Below are 20,635 nucleotides of genomic sequence, written 5' to 3'. Positions count from 1 at the left end.
ACATAAATGGCCTAAGTAGAAGAGTTCATATGTGCAAGGCCAGATTCAACCCCTTCCACCACCTGGCCCCTCAAGCACCATGGGCGGTGACTGGTTCTTGCACAGTTCTAGTAGAGTTCCCCACAATTAAAAAAAAAAATAACAAGAAAAATAAAAGGCATTTTTCTAGGAAGCAGAACAAATACTTCTAAAATGTGTAATGAACAACCCCACCCCAAATAACTGAGTAAAAATATATAATGAGTAAAACAAAAACCTTTTTTAACAAATGGTGCTACAAACTAGAAAATAAGAAACTGGATCACTATTTAACATCATACACAAAACTAAGCTCAAAATTTAATTAAAATGAATTGAATATTTGGGCATTAGAACTGAAACTACAAAGTGCACAGTGAAAAAAAAAACACAGATGATCTCAAACACATACTCAGAGATTCAGCTCCTTTGGCCAGGGAAATAAAAACAAAAATAAATGAACAAAAGTGCATCAAATTACACAGTAAAACAGTAAAACCCTAGGAATCAAAATTAAGCAATATAGCAATAGGAATATTTTTGCACATTTATGTTCAACAAACAGGTTATTTACAAGCATATTTTTAATTCACACATCTCTAAACCGAAGAGATAGTACAGGATTAAGGTACTGCCTTACATGCTGCAACCCTGATTTTATCCCTAATACCAACAACCTCAGAGCACTGCTGGGTCATGGAGGCTTTCAAGCACCCACAGATGTGGCTCTGTGGGCCTAAGTTTGACTGGGACAGCCCAGTAATCCTCGATGCAAGCAGGGTCCAATCTGCACTGCTTCCTCTGGCCTTCACAATGAATTACTGGGCTTGTTGGCCAAAAGTTGACAGGAGGGGTTCCTTGGCCTCCTGAATACTGCTCCTCTACCCTGCCCTGCTGTCAAACCCCTCACATATCTTAACAATGAAAATCAAGCAACCCAATGAAAAATAGACAAAACACATGAAAAGACACGCAGAAGTTTCATAGATTAAAAAAATAATGCTTAGCACCTCTTCAATATATAATCTTATACCATTGAGAATGGCCTATGTAAAAAGGTTGAGAATGTCAATATATTAATGAGAATATGGAGGAAAAGGAATTCTGGTCCACTACTAATAGAATGCAACTTGATGCAACCTCCAGAAAAAATGCTTTAGACATTTCTTAAAACAAAAAAGAAAATTCCACATGAAACAAATATAAACTTTGGTGCTGAATGATACGAAAATACTAATTTGAAAGCATGCTGCACCCTTGTGTTCATAGTGTCAGTATTCACAATAGCCCCCCAAAAAAGATAGAATCAACCTATAATCTCCATCTACGGATAATAGAATAAAAGTTGTGCTGTGTATATACAGTAGAATACGGCTCTGACACCAGAAAACATGAAATTGGGACCCAAGAATATATCAGAGGCAAAGAACTTGCCCTGCAAGAAAGTTTAATATCACACACACACACACACACACACACACACACAAACACACATGCCCATGCACAAGATCCTGGTGGTGTATTTCTGTCATTTGGGATTGTTAGCACCACAAAAGCAAAGTATGCATGTTCTCGTTTCGGCATCACATATACTAAAGCTGGAATGACACAGAGATTAACATCACCCCTGGACAAGGATGATACCCACATTTATGAAGTATTCCATATATAAGAAAATAAGAAAGGAAAAGAAAGTGTGAAATGCAAAGGCAATACAACCAAATGTGTGTGACCTGAAATCATCACAGCAACAACCAGGGAAGAGAAGGAAGAAAAAATGAAACTGTAACTTTTGGGACAAAAATTGATAAAATTTTAGGTGAGAAAGTGAAGGCCAATTACCAGATGTGAAAAAATTATTACAGCTAATAGATTGCAGAAGAAAAACCTGCTCCTTCACACACCTATTGTTTATCTACTAAAATTGATATGTAGTAATCAGAACATTGAATTTCCTACTACAAAATGTGTAAGTTAGCATAGATTGTCTTTCATTTAAATAGTCATTTCTTGGGGCTGGAGAGATAGCATGGAGGTAAGGCATTTTGCCTTTCATGCAGGAGGACATCGGTTCGAATCCCAGCGTCCCATATGGTCCCCTCAAGCCAGGAGCAATTTCTGAGTGCAGAGCCAAGAGTAACCCCTGAGCACTGCCGGGTGTGGCCCAAAAACCACAAAAAAATAAATAAAAAAAAATAAATAAATAAATAAATAGACATTTCTTTGCTAAAAACTTATTTACTTATGACTTTATTTGGCTTTCCATTTCCTTACTTCTGATTGTTGACTATGCACTAAAGCATGACATATCTTATATAAGAAAACATTAAAAAGTTCAATTCAGGACCCGGAGAGATAGCACAGCGGTGTTTGCCTTGCAAGCAGCCAATCCAGGACCTAAGGTGGTTGGTTCGAATCCTGGTGTTCCATATGGTCCCCCGTGCCTGCCAGGAGCTATTTCTGAGCAGACAGCCAGAAGTAACCTCTGAGCACTGCCGGGTGTGGCCCAAAAACAAAAAACAAAAAACAAACAAAAAAAAGTTCAATTCATTAAGCATTACCATCATATTTTATTTAATAAAACTTTGTATATATTTATATATTACTTATATAAGTTAGATAAACTCTCAAGGACTAGAAGAGCAGCAAATTTTAAAAAGTAAATAGTTTAAGTGCAGTTTCTATTTAACTTTGTAGGGCTGGAGAAATAGGAATAAGAAATAAGGTGGGGTACTTGCCTTACAACCAACCAACTTGAAGGCTGGAGAGATAGCATGGAGGTAAGGCTTTTGCCTTGCATGCAGAAAGTCGGTGATTCAAATCTTGGCATCCCATATGCCCCCCCCCCAACCCTGCCAGGAGCGGTTTCTGAGCGTAGAGCCAGGAGGAACCCCTGAGCACTGCCAGGTGTGACCCAAAAACCAAAAAAAAAAACAAAAAACAAAAAAAACAGCCAACTTGGGTTCAGTCCCTGACATCCCACTTGTTCCCCACCACCCACCCCAGGAGTGATCCATGAAGGCAGAGCACGAAGTAAGCCCTAAGTACCACTGGATCTGACTCTAAAACAAACAAAAACTTTCTAGAACTCTATTTTATATAATTATTAAATGATGCAGTTCTTTTTTTATTTATTTATTTTTATTTAAACACCTTGATTACATTCATGATTGTGTTTGGGTTTCAGTCATGTAAAGAACACCCCCCCATCACCAGAAATGATGCAGTTCTTAAAAATAGATGTTCTCCATGTGGAGAGAAAGGAACTCTTATCCACTGCTGGTGGGAATGCCTTTATGGAAAGCAATATGGAGATTCCTCCAAAAACTGGAAATAGAGCTCCCATACGACCCAGCTATACCACTCCTAGGAATATACCCTAGGAACACAAAAATACAATACAAAAATCCCTTCCTTATACCTATATTCATTGCAGCACTATTTACCATAGCAAGACTCTGGAAACAGCCAAGATACCCTTCAACAGATGAATGGCTAAAGAAACTGTGGTACATATACACAATGGAATATTATGCAGCTGTCAGGAGAGATGAAGTCATGAAATTTTCCTATACATGGATGTACATGGAATCTATTATGCTGAGTGAAATAAGTCAGAGAGAGAGAGAAAGACGCAGAATGGTCTCACTCATCTATGGGTTTTAAGAAAAATGAAAGACATTCTTGCAATAATAACTTTCAGACACGAAAGAGAAAAGAGCTGGAAGTTACAGCTCACCTCAGGAAGCTCACCACAAACAGGGATGAGTTTAGTTAGAGAAATAACTACGTTTTGAACTATCCTAATAATGATAATGTACAAGGGAAATAGAAAGCCTATCTAGAGTACAGGTGGGGGTTGGTTGGGGAGGAGGGAGATTTGGGACATTGGTGATGGGAATGTTGCACTGGTGATGGGTGGTGTTCTTTACATGACTGAAACCCAAACACGATCATTATGTAATAAAGTTGTTTAAATAAAAAAATTTAAAAAAAGAAAAATATGTTGAAAGAGTAAAAAAAAAAATAGATGTTCTCCAACTCATCAAATTAAGCAATGATTTCACTATAAACAAATTTGAGGCATGTACTTCCATTAAATTGTCTGCTTACCAAAAGTCAGTTGCATTCACTTCCCTTTCTATTTATGCTGATTCTATGTTTCTCAACTTATATAATTCAATCAGGTATTATATAAATTTATATAAATACAATATATGCAACTAGAAAAGTGTTTCAATCAAAATTTTGTTGGTGGCTAGAGTGATAGTACTGAGAGCAAAGCACTTGCATGCAGCTGGCCTGGGTTCAACTCCTAGCATCCTGTATAGTTCCCTGAACACTGTCAGGCATAATTCTTCAGAGCAAAGCCAGAAGTGGATCCTGACAACTACAGGGTATAACACACAAAAAAATTTTTTGGTCAAAGAAGAGAGATAGCTCAATGCACTGTATGTGTCTTGCACACAGCACAATCTGGTTTGATTTCTAGCACCCCATAAGGTCCCTTGAGCCCCCAAAACCAACTAATTAATAAATAAATATAATTTTTGAATGCCTTTCTAATCAAATGGGCAGGATGAATAAAATTCTAAACATTTTTCACAAAATGTAGATTCTAGAAAAAAATTTACTAAAGACAGCTTTGCAAATATCTTAACCCAGTTTGAAGAAAATGACACTTTCAAGTAGAAAGAGCATTACAAGTGTAGTTTTTAAAATAAAAATTGACCAGGAATGCCATTGGCAAAGACACATAAGTAAAGATGAGGGTATGGCTGTGTATAAAAAAGACTAACCATAAAAATTTTAAGGATAAAAAAAACTGTAAAGAGTGCACCCACATTTTACTATTTCTCCCACTTATTTTTTACGATTTAACTCACAAACAACCAAATTTAAAATCATAGACCAGTTTTTCCACCTCATAGAACTCCACTCCCTTCAAAATGCCTATTTCTCTCTACAGTCTCAGACCCCATAGACAATAAGTCCCGTCTCGTTCTAACTTAAATGTGTTGGATCATGATCTAGAAACCTTTCTAAATGAATCTCATCAATACTAAAAAATTGACAATGACAGAAGTCCTTATATTATTGAGAGACATCATATTATATAATAAACATAATTAAATTGCAAATACAACTCCTTACATTCATAAAGAACTCAATTTGAAAGAGACAACAAAAACAAAAGGGAAACCATAAAGTATAATTGTTAAGTTTATATATATAGCAAAGACCTTCATTTTGTTACGAGTGCAATAAGAATAGAATACCTATTCCTAATGAATATATTTATTTAAGAGGAGGAATTCTTTACACACATTTTTACTCTTCCTTACATTAAGAAAACCAACTATTTTGAAATGATGAAAAAATTGCAAACACACATTATGAAATATGTAGAATCCTGGGACTAACTGACCACTTCAGTGATTATGAAAACTGTAAACTATTTTAAAAGGCAGATTTTTCACTGTTCTTCATTAAGGTCTGATTACCTCTCCCATTAGCATCTGGCTCTTTTATTATTATGATTGTGAAATGCTGTAGATGTTAACAGTAATGGATGAAGAAAGTTGAAAGTTGACATTATTCTCTTGATTAACTCATCAATAATCATTTGAAATAGTTTTTCTTCATTCAGTGAATGGATCATTCATATGCCCTGTAATAATCGTACACATTGAGGTGCAGAATATTAGCATGAAAATGATCTACCCTAGAGAGGCAGTTTTCACTTTTAATACCACTAGAAGTTCAGACTAACATATGAAGGCTTTATCAGATGAGAATGAGAAATGATCCCATAGCCATTTTTATAAATGCTATTATATATACAGCCTTTCATTTGTAGAGACTCCACACTTGTAAATAAAGAGTAAAATTAGAAATAAAATAAGATTTCTTCTTGCTACTTTCTTGTTGATAATGGAAAAAAAACATCAAGCAGATCTTACAAAACAGTGTATTCTAAATAGTATACAATACAGTACAAGTGTATTATTCCATGTTACTTTCTCTATAATGTAGAAGAAAAAAGTGCTGCCATCTAATTTGATTCTTGGAACAGAATTAAGATACTAAGAGAGTTTTACATAGTTTGGGTTTTATGGACCTGTGCTGTCAGAACAGTTTGGAAACTCAAAACTTCAGCTATGGAAGATTTCGTCTAGCTCATTTGCTCTAATTTGGAACAGAAAGTGGAGAAAGTTTGTAATTTACCCACAGTGACAAGATTGAACCTCTCCCCTAGATATTCTGACTTAATTCCAATAACCACAAGACATCATTACACAAACACCCAGACTGACATAAATTCAGACATGAGACAATATGGAAAAGGGGTCTAAGGGACACAGGGTGAAGCTTCCAGATTATTTTTCTCTATGAAAGTATCTCCTTCATTAGTCACTGATTCTAGTTATTTTGTGTGTGTGTGTGTGTGTGTGTGTGTGTGTGTGTGTGTGTGTGTGTGTGTGTGTGTGTGTGTGTGTGTGTAGGAACTAGGTTGAGATGCTGACCCCAGATGCTGTGTATCTCAAAGGACCTTGGCCCTATAGGATCATTTATTTTTTTAGCACAGATGAATATAGCAGTAATGATTGACAAAATCCAATAGATTTTATGTCTAAGTTTCCTCCCTATCGGGGCTTATTCAATGATTAATTGAAATAATTAATTAATTGAAACAAATGATTCATTTAGGGTCATTGGTAGAGTACCTCTAGTGCTGAGTGAAGTTTTCAGGAATTGAATTCCATGACCACACACTGAAACTTGAACTCTGACCAGCAGACTCAGAAACACTTTGCCCTAATTTACAACAGCCAGAGGATATGAGAGGGCCATTGGTTTAATAACTTGGCATTAACTTATAAGTGACACTGACATGAATGAATGAATCTGTATATCATTGTATATTGTAAGCCTTTAAATCTTGGAACAATTTTACCAAAAAAATATACATAATGTTGAGAGTTTGGAGAATGTTGTGCAACAGAAATAGGAAGCATCACATTTAACCTTACAACTGCTAATTGTCTCATTTAAAAAGATTTGGAAAAGGACTAGAGAGATAGATAGTACAGGAGTTAAGGTACATACATGCCTTGCAGGTAAACTCTCTTCAATCTCCAGTACCACATAGTCTCCTAACTTTTGCTAGTTGTTGCCCTGATGGCCCTGAGCTCTGTCAGGGTGACTGTGTAATCTCCTGCTACTATAGGGTCTGAGAAAAAAGACATCCTCAGCTCCTCACACTTAACTTCCAGTCAGGTTAGCAGAAAATCCCCAGGAGAGCCCCCTAAGTCTCCTGATCAAGTCTGAAAGATGAAATCAATGTTAAGATATAATATTTAACTCAGTATATTCATAATAGTAGCATTTCAACATGCAATCAGCACATACGATTAGTAGATACTCTATATTATTCCATTCATACTGTCTCTAAAATCCAGCAGATCGCTATAATTACAAATATTTTGATGTATGCACAGAATGAACATGCTGAAATATTTTGATTTTTGTTTTATAGAAGTTAAGTTAAAAAGTAGGTACCTGGGGCCCTGAGATAGCTCGGTGGCAGGGTTTGCCTTGCAGGTAGAAAGCCTCGAAATCAAACCCCACAGCCACCCCCATACACTATGTATGATGTCAACTGCTAACACTATTTGTCATGCTTGAAGTGTGCAGAGCCAGATGAATGCCACATGTGATATTGTGTGTGCTGTGGGTGATGTGTGCTAACACTAAAAACAAATGAGTGAAACTCCTGATCAACAGGACTATTAAAGGAAGAAAATTTATCTATTTTATTTATTATATATTTGTTTATTTATTTTATAAATAAATTTATTAATTTTTTCTCTCTAGGGCCATCCTTGCTCATCTTACCCTTAGTGTTTTCCTTCCATTCATAAGTAGCTACATTATTTGGACTTCAGTCTTTTCACTAACAAGATCTAAAAGTTTCTTAGTGTCTGATTAGCAACGAGAAAACAATGAACATGATATTTGTCATAAAATTAAATCAAAATGCCAATACTATAAAACGGTTCATTGCTTCCACTAAATGAAAAACTAGAAATTACCCATATATCCAATAGTGAGAGAAAGATGGTTACTTTGGAGCACCTCTATATAACAAGCTGCATTTCAGACTTTAAAGCTGATCAAAGTAAATAAGAATCTATCATCAAAAAGAAAATCTATCATCAAGGAAGGTTGGTTAAATAAAAAAGTAGATTCTATATTATGGCTTAAAATGTTCAGGCATATATGTAATTTTAAATGATATTTTCTTTAAGCTTTTATATGCATTAAATCTAAGTGTCTTAATTGTATTTTTTCTGTATATTTTTAATTCAGAAAAGACTTTATTAAGGGGAAAGGACAGAAGACAGAAAAGGGGCCGGGCGGTGGCGCTGGAGGTAAGGTGCCTGCCTTGCCGGTGCTAGCCTAGGACGGACCTCGGTTCGATCCCCCGGGTCCCATATGGTCCCCCAAGAAGCCAGGAGCAACTTCTGAGGCATAGCCAGGAGTAACCCCTGAGCCACAGGGTGTGGCCCAAAAAACCAAAAAAAAAAAAAACAGAAGACAGAAAAGCTCTCCGGTTAAGGGAAGGGTCTCTTCAGGGATTCCAGAGAAGGTAGATGGCTTTCCTCTCTTTAACAGGGGGAATATATATATAAGTATTTATTTGTTATGTTATTTGTTATGTGGGTTGTTGAAACATGGTAGATGGTGAAAGATGATTATCTTATGGTGTCTGGTTGGCAGGGCCTAGGTTAGAGGGCTATGGGTCATAGGACAACAGAAGTGATTATTAAAATTTGGAGAGTCCCACACTGAAGAAAATTTTCCTTCTGGAGAAAACTGTGTGTTGAGCACTGCAATAACCTGACTTTCTCGGGCTGCTTTCTCCTTCTCCCAAATTTCAAGAAAGGTCCTCTTTTGTCTAGCTCCTTCTCATACAGGACATAGACGCTTTCCTTTCCAGTCAGTATTTTTATCTCCCCAAATGATACGTGTTGTTAGGTAAAAGCATTTTATTTAAGGCCTCAGAGGTTGGTTAGAGATGACATGTGCAGATAATATAAATATTAGGTATTTAACTGCAGGATACCAGCCCTCCAACCCCCCAGAATGCCAGTCTTGAATGATTGGCCAGTAAAATAAAAGACAAAAGACACACAGGTGACAAGACTTGGGAAAATTTACTTATCAACAAGCAAAAATAGTACAGAATTTCCCGGACTCTCAAAATGGTACACAATAACCAAAACCAATAGCCAAAACCATCAGCTATGAAGAAACAAATAAACCAAAAAAAACCAAAATATCAAAAACAAAAGCAATAAACAGAAACAAAAGCAAGAACAAGAAAAAAAATGTTGCACAAGAAAAAAGAAAGATGGAGTAGGATCAATAACAAAAACTAACTAGAAGATTTTTTTTCAGAGGAAAAAAAAATCAGTGAAACAGAAGTCAGAAAAGTTACTTGGTTAGTCAGGCACTTGCCTTGATCACAAATGATAGGGTTGTTCTCCAGCATCCCATATGGTCCCCCGAGCATTGCCAGGAATGATTCCTGAGTGCAGAGCTTGGAGTATCCCCTGAGCATAACCAGGTATGACCCAAAACAAACAAACATTTAGTGAAACAAGAGATATTCACCTCAACCCTCAACTCCAGCTAGTTTCCCCAAATACTGTAATTAATTCCTTTGAGTTGAAACACTGAAGATCATCATTAAATTGAAGTATTAGTAGGGAAGATTAACTTTAAGCTACTTAAACCAGTCATTCTCTTACCAAATATTATTACTTAGGTTATTAACCATTGACCTACATGGATCTGAGGAAGTGAAAACTAGAGAGAAGCACTTTTGATGGGAAGGTGAGCAAGGTGAGAGCATGGACCCCAGACTTCAGGGTGCTAAGGAGAAACCTCAAAGAGGCAGAAAGATAGCACAGAACCCAGAGAAGAGAAATCAAAAGACCAATGAAGTTCGTTGAGAAGGCCTGGAGAGTGAGGCCAGCAATTGGTGGTCAAAAGAGGCGGGAAGAAAAAGCATGCCCCAGCCTGTTGGGGGCATTGGGAGTTCACAGGGCCACTCATTCGCCACCCCAATTAAAGGCATTTTGCTCCCTGCCTCGCCTTGCTGTGGTTTTCCCAGACAGAAGTGGCTTTGTTATTGGTGAGCAAGGGGCCCTAGAAGCAGCTGTGAGTATGTCGACTTCCTGGATGCAGCCTGTCTCCTCTGAATGCCTCGCTGGGGACCTCTTGGTCCCCAGTCTTTTATCTCCCGTGTTTCATCTGATTCTCATTGAGTATATTCTGTAATTGGCTTTGTCAACTGCTTCTCCCAAGGAACCGTTCCCTCTTGATCTTTTGCTCTTCAATCCCTTTTTTTGTTCTGTTCAAAATGTAATTTTACATCCAAATTTTAGTTTAAAAACGTATCAAAGTTCAAAAGTCAAATAGTCAAATGTATTTGTCACTGAAATGAAAAGCTCCTTGCCTTTCCCCTCTCACTCAAATGCAGTGACATATCTTTCAGAAAGTTAGCTGCTGATTTTTTATCATGGTGAAAGAAGAGTTTAACTCTCATCCATCCTTTACCTTCATCAAATGTCCAGCTTGTTCCATTAAAATTTGGGGTTCATCTGTTTTGATTACTTAAGTTATTATGATTAAGTAAATAGAGCTTGTGGCTAAGTCGCATACTATACTATAATTATAATGTTTTCTGGTTTTCCTGAAGTAAATATAATTACTTCCCTTTTTCATTTACTTAGTTAAAAATATGAACTTTATGAATTTACATGATCCTCTAGGGCAAAGGTCACATTTAACTTGATTTTCTTTTCAGTTGACAATGAAAAAACATATATACTATCAAAATAACCTATTCAGAGTCGATGCCAGTTTTTATTTTATTACAATTCTCATCAAGTTGAAGTCCAGAGATATAAGACCAGGTGCTTGCTTTGCATGCAGCCTATCCAAGTTCAGTCTTTGGAACTCCATCTAGTCCCCTGAACTCTTGTCAAGAGTGGTCCCTGAGTGTAGAGCTAGAAATAAGTCCTGAGCACAACTGAGTGTGGCCTCAAAATAAAACAAACAAACAAAAAAACCCACAAATTCTCATAAAATTATATGTGTTACTTGATATCAAAAATTACCTCAATCAGGGGCCTGAGAGAAAGCACAGTGATCGGGCATTTGCCTTGCATGCAGCAGACCCTGGAGGGACCTAGTTTGATTTCTGGCATCCCATTTGGTCCTGCAGCCTGCCAGGGTCGATTTCTAAATGCAGGGCCAGGAGTATTTCCTGAGGAGCTCTGGGTGTGGCCCAAATACCAATCAATCAATGAACAAATAAAGTCTAAAAAAATTACCTCAATCACAGTTATACAACTACCTACACATTGCTTTATAGACATCTTTTTTTGGTTTTTGGGTCACACCCAGCAGCGCTCAGGGGTTACTCTTGGCTCTATGCTCAGAAATCACCCCTGACAGGCTCAGGGGACTATATGGGATGCCGGGATTCAAACCACCGACCTTTGTATGAGAGGCAAATGCCTTACCACTGTGCTATCTCTTCAGCCCCAAGACTCACACATCTAATATGAAATGAAACCATCCCTTCATCTTGCCTTTAAAATATATTCCTTAAAATGTACTATAATTCTATCACCTAAAGAAAGATAAGTCTAGCAAAAACCCTGGAAGATCACCTTAACTTCAGAATAACAAGTAGTGTCTTCTAGAGTCTTCAGAGGGAAAAGAAATTGTCACAAAGTTGAGACTCTTCGTGCAGGATTATTGAATCAGATCTGACACAAAATTCTAGGAAGCATGATTGTTTTAAAATCTTCAGCAAGTTTAAAGTAGCAGCAAACTATAAATGGCTTTAACGGAGCTGGGAAAGGAGGCAAGTTCTTGATCTTAAGGCAAATTACAACTCAAAGTCAGAAAAGCATTCATTATCGCGTGTTAAAACAGATATTTATAAGTATATTTTTGTATAAAAATGGTATTTTGACACGTTTCTCACATTTGAAGTTCTGTTCTTGGTGGATACAACTTGTGCTATCTTAGAAAATATAGGTAACCCAATCTTAGTGTCAGATTTTAAATGTAAATGAAACTCAATTTGGTCTTTTTTTTGGCATAAGGGGGTGAGGAGAGTGTGTTGCAGGGAGATTTTGGTCTGCAGTGTTCAGGGTTTTTACTCCTGGCTTTCTGCTCAAGAACTTTCTACTCAAGACTTTCTACTCATCTATAAGGAGATATGTAACTCTCTAAGTTACATTTTTGGGTACTTTTTAATTGAATCATCATTAATTACAAGGTTATTCAGAATTAGGTCTTCAGGCATAGACTGTTCCAACACCAATCCCTTAAACAGGGCCTAAGCCTGCCACCAGTGTCTCTAGTTTCCCTCCCACTTCTCTTCCTTTCTCTGTGGCAGACACCTATTTTTTTCTTTTATTTTAGGCTCTGTGATTTACACAATATTGCACCATACAAATCAATTTCTATTTGGTCTTAACAGAAATGGCGAGACTTCTCTGGCCTATGAAAGCCCTTCTTTATAGAATGCATTGCTCAGAAACTTTAATTTATAATAAAATATTTTAGTCAAGCCAGAGAGGTTACAAAGCCCGCAATATTTTAAATGTAAAAAAAAAATGTTTTTTGTTTTTTGGGCCACATTCGTTTGATGCTCAGGGGTTACTTCTGGCTAAGCGCTCAGATATTGCCCCTGGCTTGGGGGGACCATATGGGACAATGGGGGATCGAACCGCAGTCCTTCCTTGGCTAGCGCTTGCAAGGCAGACAGACACCTTACCTCTAGCACCACCTCACCGGCCCTTTAAATGTAAAATTTTTAATAATTGCATTTTTATGTTATACAAATATAAAAATATCTGAAATTCTAGTATGTTGTGAAAAATTCAGAAAAGACCTATTGTTTTTCCTTAAGGGAGAGCTTTTACCTATGTTTTATGCCTATGCTTTCAATCAAAAACACCAGAAACCTTGTAGCAGCAAAGAAAAAAAGTGTCTTCATTGGAAGTGAATAGGAACTGAGAACTACAGATTCCTAGAACACTCTGCCTTCATATGTGGACATATTCCCTGTGAGAAATTTTGTCTAACGTGCCAAGAAAATCTTTGCTTTCCAGGAAGAGCACATTTTCCCCCTATTTATCTACACTGAAAACTATAGATTTATTTTAATTCCTATTTGTTCTCACTCTTAAGTATTAACTTCATGGTAGAAAGAATAAATCTGTTTACCTGACCATTATATCTTTAAAGTCTGGCACCTTTAAATAATAATATATTGAATCAAGGGTATTGAATAATGCTCATATTTTTCTGTGGTCATCAATAACCTCTGGATTAAATGTATAATTTATCTACCACGGTGTTTCTGGCTTAAATGGAGTTCAATTTTTTACTTTTTTTATTTCCTATTTTAGTATTAATTCCTCTTTACTAGGTGTTTTTATTTTATCTTTTCAATGCTTAAATTATTTTAGATAGTAGTGCCAAGACTACTACAATATCTTTTTGCAGCCAGAACTTAGAGAAGCACATAACCCTCTCACTTTAAACTGAGAAGCTTCTGCACCTCAAAAGAAATAGCACCCAGGATACAAGAGCCCCCCACTGAGTGGGAGAAACTATTCACCCAATACCCATCAGACAAGGGGCTAATCTCCAAAGTATACAAGGCACTGACATAAATTTACAAGAAAAAAACATCTAATCTCATCAAAAAATGGGGAAAAGAAATGGACAGACAATTTGACAAAGAAGAAATACAAATGGCCAAATGACACATAAAAAAACGCTCCACATCACTAATCATCAGGGAGATGCAAATCAAAACAACTATGAGGTACCACCTCACACCCCAGAGATTGGCACACATCACAAAGAATGAGAATAAACAGTGTTGGCGAGGATGTGGAGAGAAAGGAACTCTTATCCACTGCTGGTGGGAATGCCGTCTAGTTCAACCTTTATGGAAAGCAATATGGAGATTCCTCCAAAAACTGGAAATCGAGCTCCCATATGACCCAGCTATACCACTCCTAGGAATATACCCTAGGAACACAAGAATACAATACAAAAATCCCTTCCTTACACCTATATTCATTGCAGCACTATTTACCATAGCAAGACTCTGGAAACAGCCAAGATACCCCTCAACAGATGAATGGCTAAAGAAACTGTGGTACATATACACAATGGAATATTATGCAGCTGTCAGGAGAGATGAAGTCATAAAATTTTCCTATACATGGATGTACATGGAATCTATTATGCTGAGTGAAATAAGTCAGAGAGAGAGAGAGAAAGATGCAGAATGGTCTCACTCATCTATGGGTTTTAAGAAAAATGAAAGACATTCTTGCAATAACATCTTTCAGACACGAAAGGAAAAGAGCTGGAAGTTACAGCTCACCTCATGAAGCTCACCACAAACAGGGATGAGTTTAGTTAGAGAAATAACTACGTTTTGAACTATCCTAATAATGAGAATGTACGAGGGAAATAGAAAGTCTGTCTAGAGTACAGGCAGGGGTTGAGTGGGGAGGAGGGAGACTTGGGACATTGGTGATGGGAATGTTGCACTGGTGATGGGTGGTGTTCTTTACATGACTGAAACCCAAACACAATCATGTATGTAATAAAGTTGGTTAAATAAAAAAAAGAAGAAAAGATAGTCATGTATTTTCTGCTATAGGTCATCTTAACTCAATTTTAAACAAACTGTGTAAAAAGTAGATTATATTTAGAAATTGGTTATCTGCTACTGCCAATAGAAATAGCCTAAGAAATCTAATATATACTTTACCTAATTTTCTTAATAAACCTCTGATTTATCAGTCAGGGAATTGATCAGTTACTTATGGTTTCCTTTTCTTTCACATAACTTAGTAAGTAGAGACTTTAACAAATAAAGCAGAATGTACCATTTGATTCCTAGCTTTCCACTCAGTCATATTTTCTCATGTTTTCAGATTGTGTTTTATGGTTCAAAATAGAGACACCACCTCTGTCTTCACATCTACTACCCACATATGAGGAATAGAAGGGCAAGGGGCAAAAACTTTTGCCAGTTGAAAATGCCTCTCCTGACAAGAAAAAATAGCTTTTTCTACATGTTATACCTGGTGACTTTCATTTATGTCTCATTGACCAGAATGTGGAAACAGGCTTCTTCCTTTTACTTTCAGGAAAATCTGGGAAATGTGAGTGTTTTAATTTGTTTTTAGAAAAAGCACATTGTCATCGAAACAAAAAGTTGGCCCCTTTGTGTGTGCTATCAGCAGTGTCTCTAATGTTCTGATCTATAGGTAAATAACACCAATATATAATGCAAAGAAAAATTATCAACCGTATAGAAATTATCAACTTTACCTATTTTTATCCCAGTGTTAGCTAATGTAAGAAGTATAGGCATTTTTCACTCTTTTTGTTTTGTTTTGTTTTGGTCACACCCATTTGATGCTCAGGAGTTACTCCTGGCTAAGTGCTCAGAAATTGCCCCTGGCTTGGAGGAACCATATGGAACACCAGGGGATCGAACTGTGGTCCTTCCTTGGCTAGTGTTTGCAAGGCAGTCACCTTACCTCTAGCGCCACCTCACCTGCCCCATTTTTCACTCTTATAGAAAAGTATACCCAAAGACTTTATGCACTCATATGTTACCATATGCTTTTGTTTGTTTTTGTTTAGGGACCACACCTATCTGTGCTCAGGAATCACTCCTGAGTAGGGGAATTCAGAATCCCCTACAAGGTGCCAGGGATTGGTCTTGGAGAAAGGAAAGTACCTTATATTCTGTACTATCTCTTTGACCCCATATCATATATTCTATTAAGATTTCAGACAGTGATCTTGAAAATATAATTATCCAAAAGGCCTTAAAATCTCTTAGAGTATGTGAACCCTCAAATACACAAATAATGCAGGATTAAAAATATAGTGCCCTGCAGTTGGCAATCAAGCAAGTAAAGAACATTCCATAATAATCAGAATTAATGTTGAAGAAAATGATACTGTAGGGATGTTAGAAATAATCAACTGCATAATAAGATACTTGCAATATTTTTTATCTTATGTGAAGGGAGTTGTTTTCCCAGCAATATGTGAATGAATATCTACTATGTAAATATTAAATATAATTCTTAAGGAGGAAGAACATTTTAAACACTTATCATTAAAGTTAATTTATCTCCTCTATTCAACCCCATTTCAGCTAGGTAGGAGTATAATATATACACCTTCTGAAAAATTCAAATCTAAGAATCATTGAAGTTGTTACTTTTGGTGCAATTGTGATTTAATATAATATTCAATATTATTTTTTACAAAAAAAAAAAACAGCCTGATACTAATATGTAAGTATTTAGATAATTAGAATAGCCAGAACTAGATAGTTGAAAATAAGGCAGTATGTTTCAAAGACAACACTGGTTGGTTGCATTCTGCTTTTCTATTATAACTTATTTAGGTATTGTTGGGTTACATAGGAATTTTAGCTGAAAGAGAATTCAAGGGCTACATTTTCTGTTAGAAAAGGACTTCTTTGCTTTTACAGGACCCATTTTCCTTCTTTTTTATTTATTTTTAGAAATTGCTCAGTTCTTCAAAGATGCACCTACAAAGTCTTCCCACAAACCCTTGTCTATTCTCTGTCCTTTCTCATATTCTTCTAAAACTATTTGTATGTATGATAATTTATACATTTATTATAATAATTTATAATGTATACACCTATCATTTAATTATTATACATTTATCATCATTTATCACTAATACTAGGACTATTTGAAAGTGAAAGAAAACAACTATTAAATATGATGCCAATTAGGAATATCTCAAGTAATCAAGTATACTCAGTTCTACTATTAACTTGGTCCAGGGCCCATTGGCATCTGTGAGGGATAGAACCCCTTAACTCCCAGAATGTCACAACAGGAAGGTAGAAACACATTTTGGTTATCCCCTAAATCCCAGTTGCTTTCAGACACATGTGTCTGGGTATCACTTATATCCCATAAGGAAATACCTGTTCATTTTCATATTGAATAATATGGTCATTCCTACCTGGGGAAATTAGCAAATTGATTTATCAGGACAGTCCTCATTATTAATCAAAATTTAAAGTGTGGATGTCGAATATACTGTAATTGTATATTTCCTGGATAGTCTTTAAGATTTTATTCCATGATTTTACAGAAGTTCTTGTTCAAGCTGCTCTGAAGCTCAGTTTTTTTGTTTGTCTGCTTGCCTGCCTAACATCTTTTATTTTTAAATAAGATTTTAATTAAATAACTGTGAGATACACAGTTGTAAAATCATTCGTAATTGAGTTTCAGTCATGCAATGTCCAACAGCCATTCCCTCTCCAGTGTACAAGTCCCACCAATGTCCCAGTTTCTTTCCTTCCCTCCCCACCCACCTGCCATCGTGGCATTGTTTTTTTCTTTCTCTCGCTCACTTTCTCTCTCTTTCTCTCTTCGTTTTAGACACTGTGTTTAAAATACTGTTATTAAAGATACCGTGAGTACCATTTACCTTCTTTAATCACCCAGTTCTTGTCCATAGTGATCATTTCCAACTATCATTGTCATGGTGGTTTCTTCTCTGCCCTCATTTCACTTCCCCACTCTTTGTGGCAAGCATAGAAAGCTGTTTGTAAAAGAGGAATTCCTCAGAAATGGAATTTCCACTAGAGATGAAGTGGACATTTTTATCTTCACATTAAGCTTAAGAACACATATGTCAACAATCCCATTCTTTCTTACAATCACCTCTTCTATGCTTTCTACTTATACTAACTTCATCCTCTTCGCATTTTATGTAGCTTGGAAATTGTTCTGACCAAAACCAATGATAAAGTTCTACAAAGTAAGGTTTCTGAGCACTTTTTCAAGCAGTAATATATATAAGCTCTTTCCACGGACTATTTCCTCTTTCATGGATGTTTTCTTCCCATAGCTCTGGCATGTCATTCCCGAATGATTGTCTGTCTCCTGTACTGACCCCTTAACCTTCTACCACATCTTAAATATGAGTGTCCTCCTGGGATCTCTTTTGAGACTTTTTTTTTTCTTACATTCAATTCTTTCTTGGAAAGCAGGTTAATTTTGATGGCTTCAACTAATGTACACAACCAGCCATCAATTTTCTAATCAGCTCTAAGTTAATATGTTTTTTTTCTGTAAAAGTTATTTTTATTATGCAATTACATGTGATTCAATTTTTAGAATTTTGCGAGAGCTTTCTTATAAATATTCAAATCCACCTGCCTTTATAGATTGTCGCACACTCCTTTGTGTTAAGTTTTTAGTTAAGTAATTGATTTAAGTTCTAAGCTCTACCACTTACGAGTATGAGGCTGGGAAATAAATGATCACTTCTTTGTGCCCTAATTTCTTCATCCATAAAATGAGGTTAATAAAATAAGACTTACTTCATGTTGTTCTAGAGCAGGATTACAAAAGAACTATACACAAAGACCTTGAAACTTTGCATTCTAGAATGTCTGATACCTTAAAGCTGATAAGGTTTATCATCTTATATACCCAAAACTCCCACACTTCTTAGTAAGGGCTGTCCTTTATTTGTCCTTTTATTCATAGGGTTATCTCACAAGCACTACAAATTGCAACATGCCCAACATTGAACTTGTCATTCTTTCGATCAAAACTCCTCTACTATTCCAGGTTCTCATGAGTGGTATTATTTCTTACTCTCCGCAGCCATAAAGTATTACCTTCAACTTCCTACTTTCATACATTAATTGTTGTATTGCTTTTGCTTTCTAATGCCATAAGTTGAATTTTATTCTCCATATTATACTGTCAGTTTTCTCAGTACCTCTCAATTTAAGTCTCACTTCTTCAGTTTAATCCATTCCTAAAGCCCCTATATGATCATATCGCTCTATGGAAAATATTCTTTCTTTTTTTTTGGGGGGGTGGATCACACCTGGCAGCGCACAGGGGTTACTCCTGGCTCTCTGCTCAGAATTGCACGAGAGACCATACGGGATGCCAGGATTCAAACCACCGTCCTTCTGCATGCAAGGCAAACCTTGACCTTTACCTTTACCTCCATGCTATATTTCCGGCCCCCAGAAAATAATCTTTCAAATCATTCCATGATCCAGAGTAGCACTATTGAATAAAATGTTCTATGATGATGCACTTGCCTATATCATTTCTTATTCAGCATGCCACTGACCATATGAAACTGTTGAAAACTTCAAATGTAATGAGTCTAGTTGAGGTAATGAATTTTTAGTTATGTCCAATTCTAACTAGTTTATATATAAATAGCCTAATATCAATAGTGGTTGCCCTATTGAGCAGCACAGGTCAAGAGAATAAAGTCATCCAAATTAACCCAAATAAAACATACATTCCCCATCCATAAAACTTATATCCTGCCCCTCAAAGCCGACTGCTATTTTTTCACTTATATCTTGTATTTTTCAGACATCCATGCTTTTTTTTACATATGTTGTACTCTGTGTCATTTTTACCTAGATCAAAAGGATATATAAATCGTCTCAAAATTCTTTTCCTTTTCAATATTTTGGGAAGAGAATTACTCCTAATGGTGTTCAGGACCATAAGGACGAAGCATGAACTCAGCCTATTGAGCAGCTCTACAGTTCAAAACTTCTTTTCTCTTTTTTTCTTTTGTTTTTTGGGCCACACCCAGGTGTGCTCAGGGGTTACTTCTGGCTATCTGCTCAGAAATAGCTCCTGGCAGGCACGGGGACCATATGGGACACTGGGGTTCGAACCAACCACCTTAGGTCCTGGATCGGCTGCTTGCAAGGCAAACGCCGCTGTGCTATCTCTCCGGCCTCTATTTTTCTCCTTTTTTGAAAAAAAAAATCTAGACTTTATGATTGTAATAGTGTTATCAGTAATATCTCAGGTATATATTGCTTTTATAACACACCCACCACCAGAGTTAGCAGCATTTCTCCTTCCCAGGAACCTTTTTATCTCTCCCAAACTCTCAATTTAGCAATCTCAATTCTAGAGGCCAACTCCCAGGGTCTGTTACCATTGGCCAATTTTCATTCCCTTCTTATGTTTGTTTGTCATATATGAGAGAGATCATTCCATTTTTCTCCAAGTTTTCCCTTAGACACACTTTGCTCAGCTTAAGACCTTACAGTTCCAAAAGAGAAGTGGAAAGAATTTTATCTTTTCTTAGAGTTGAGCAAGATTTAGTTGTGTATATATACCACAGTTTCTTTCTCCACACATCCTTTCAGGAGTATTTTCAATGTTTACAGAGCCTAACTATTATGGATAATGCTATAATGAACACAGAGGTACACATATATTTACAAATTCATGTTTCTGTACTCTGTGGGTAGATGCCAAGAAGTGGAATTTTTGAATTATAATGAAACTCGAGTCTTAATTTGGGGAGGGAGTTCACTACTGTCTCCCATAAAGGTAAAAATTCTTTTCTGACATCAAATCCAAAGAAATGCATATTTTCTTTTTCTACTGTTTTCCTTCTAACTTTGTGCCACATTTTGCTT

The 20,635-nt window shown here is 36.4% G+C and overlaps 1 non-coding gene across 1 annotated transcript; it reads left to right on the top strand.

The window, feature by feature from the left end:
• Positions 1 to 1,586: 1,586 nt before the first annotated feature.
• Positions 1,587 to 1,690, top strand: LOC125995491 (U6 spliceosomal RNA). The gene has a single exon (XR_007491006.1). It is a non-coding gene; the product is annotated as a U6 spliceosomal RNA (small nuclear RNA).
• The last annotated feature ends 18,945 nt before the right edge of the window (positions 1,691 to 20,635 follow it).

This window comes from Suncus etruscus, chromosome 17 (assembly GCF_024139225.1).
Source record: "Suncus etruscus isolate mSunEtr1 chromosome 17, mSunEtr1.pri.cur, whole genome shotgun sequence".
Classification (NCBI taxonomy): domain Eukaryota; kingdom Metazoa; phylum Chordata; class Mammalia; order Eulipotyphla; family Soricidae; genus Suncus; species Suncus etruscus.
Note: the sequence above shows the minus strand (reverse complement) of the source record. Positions and strands in the feature narration are given on the sequence as shown.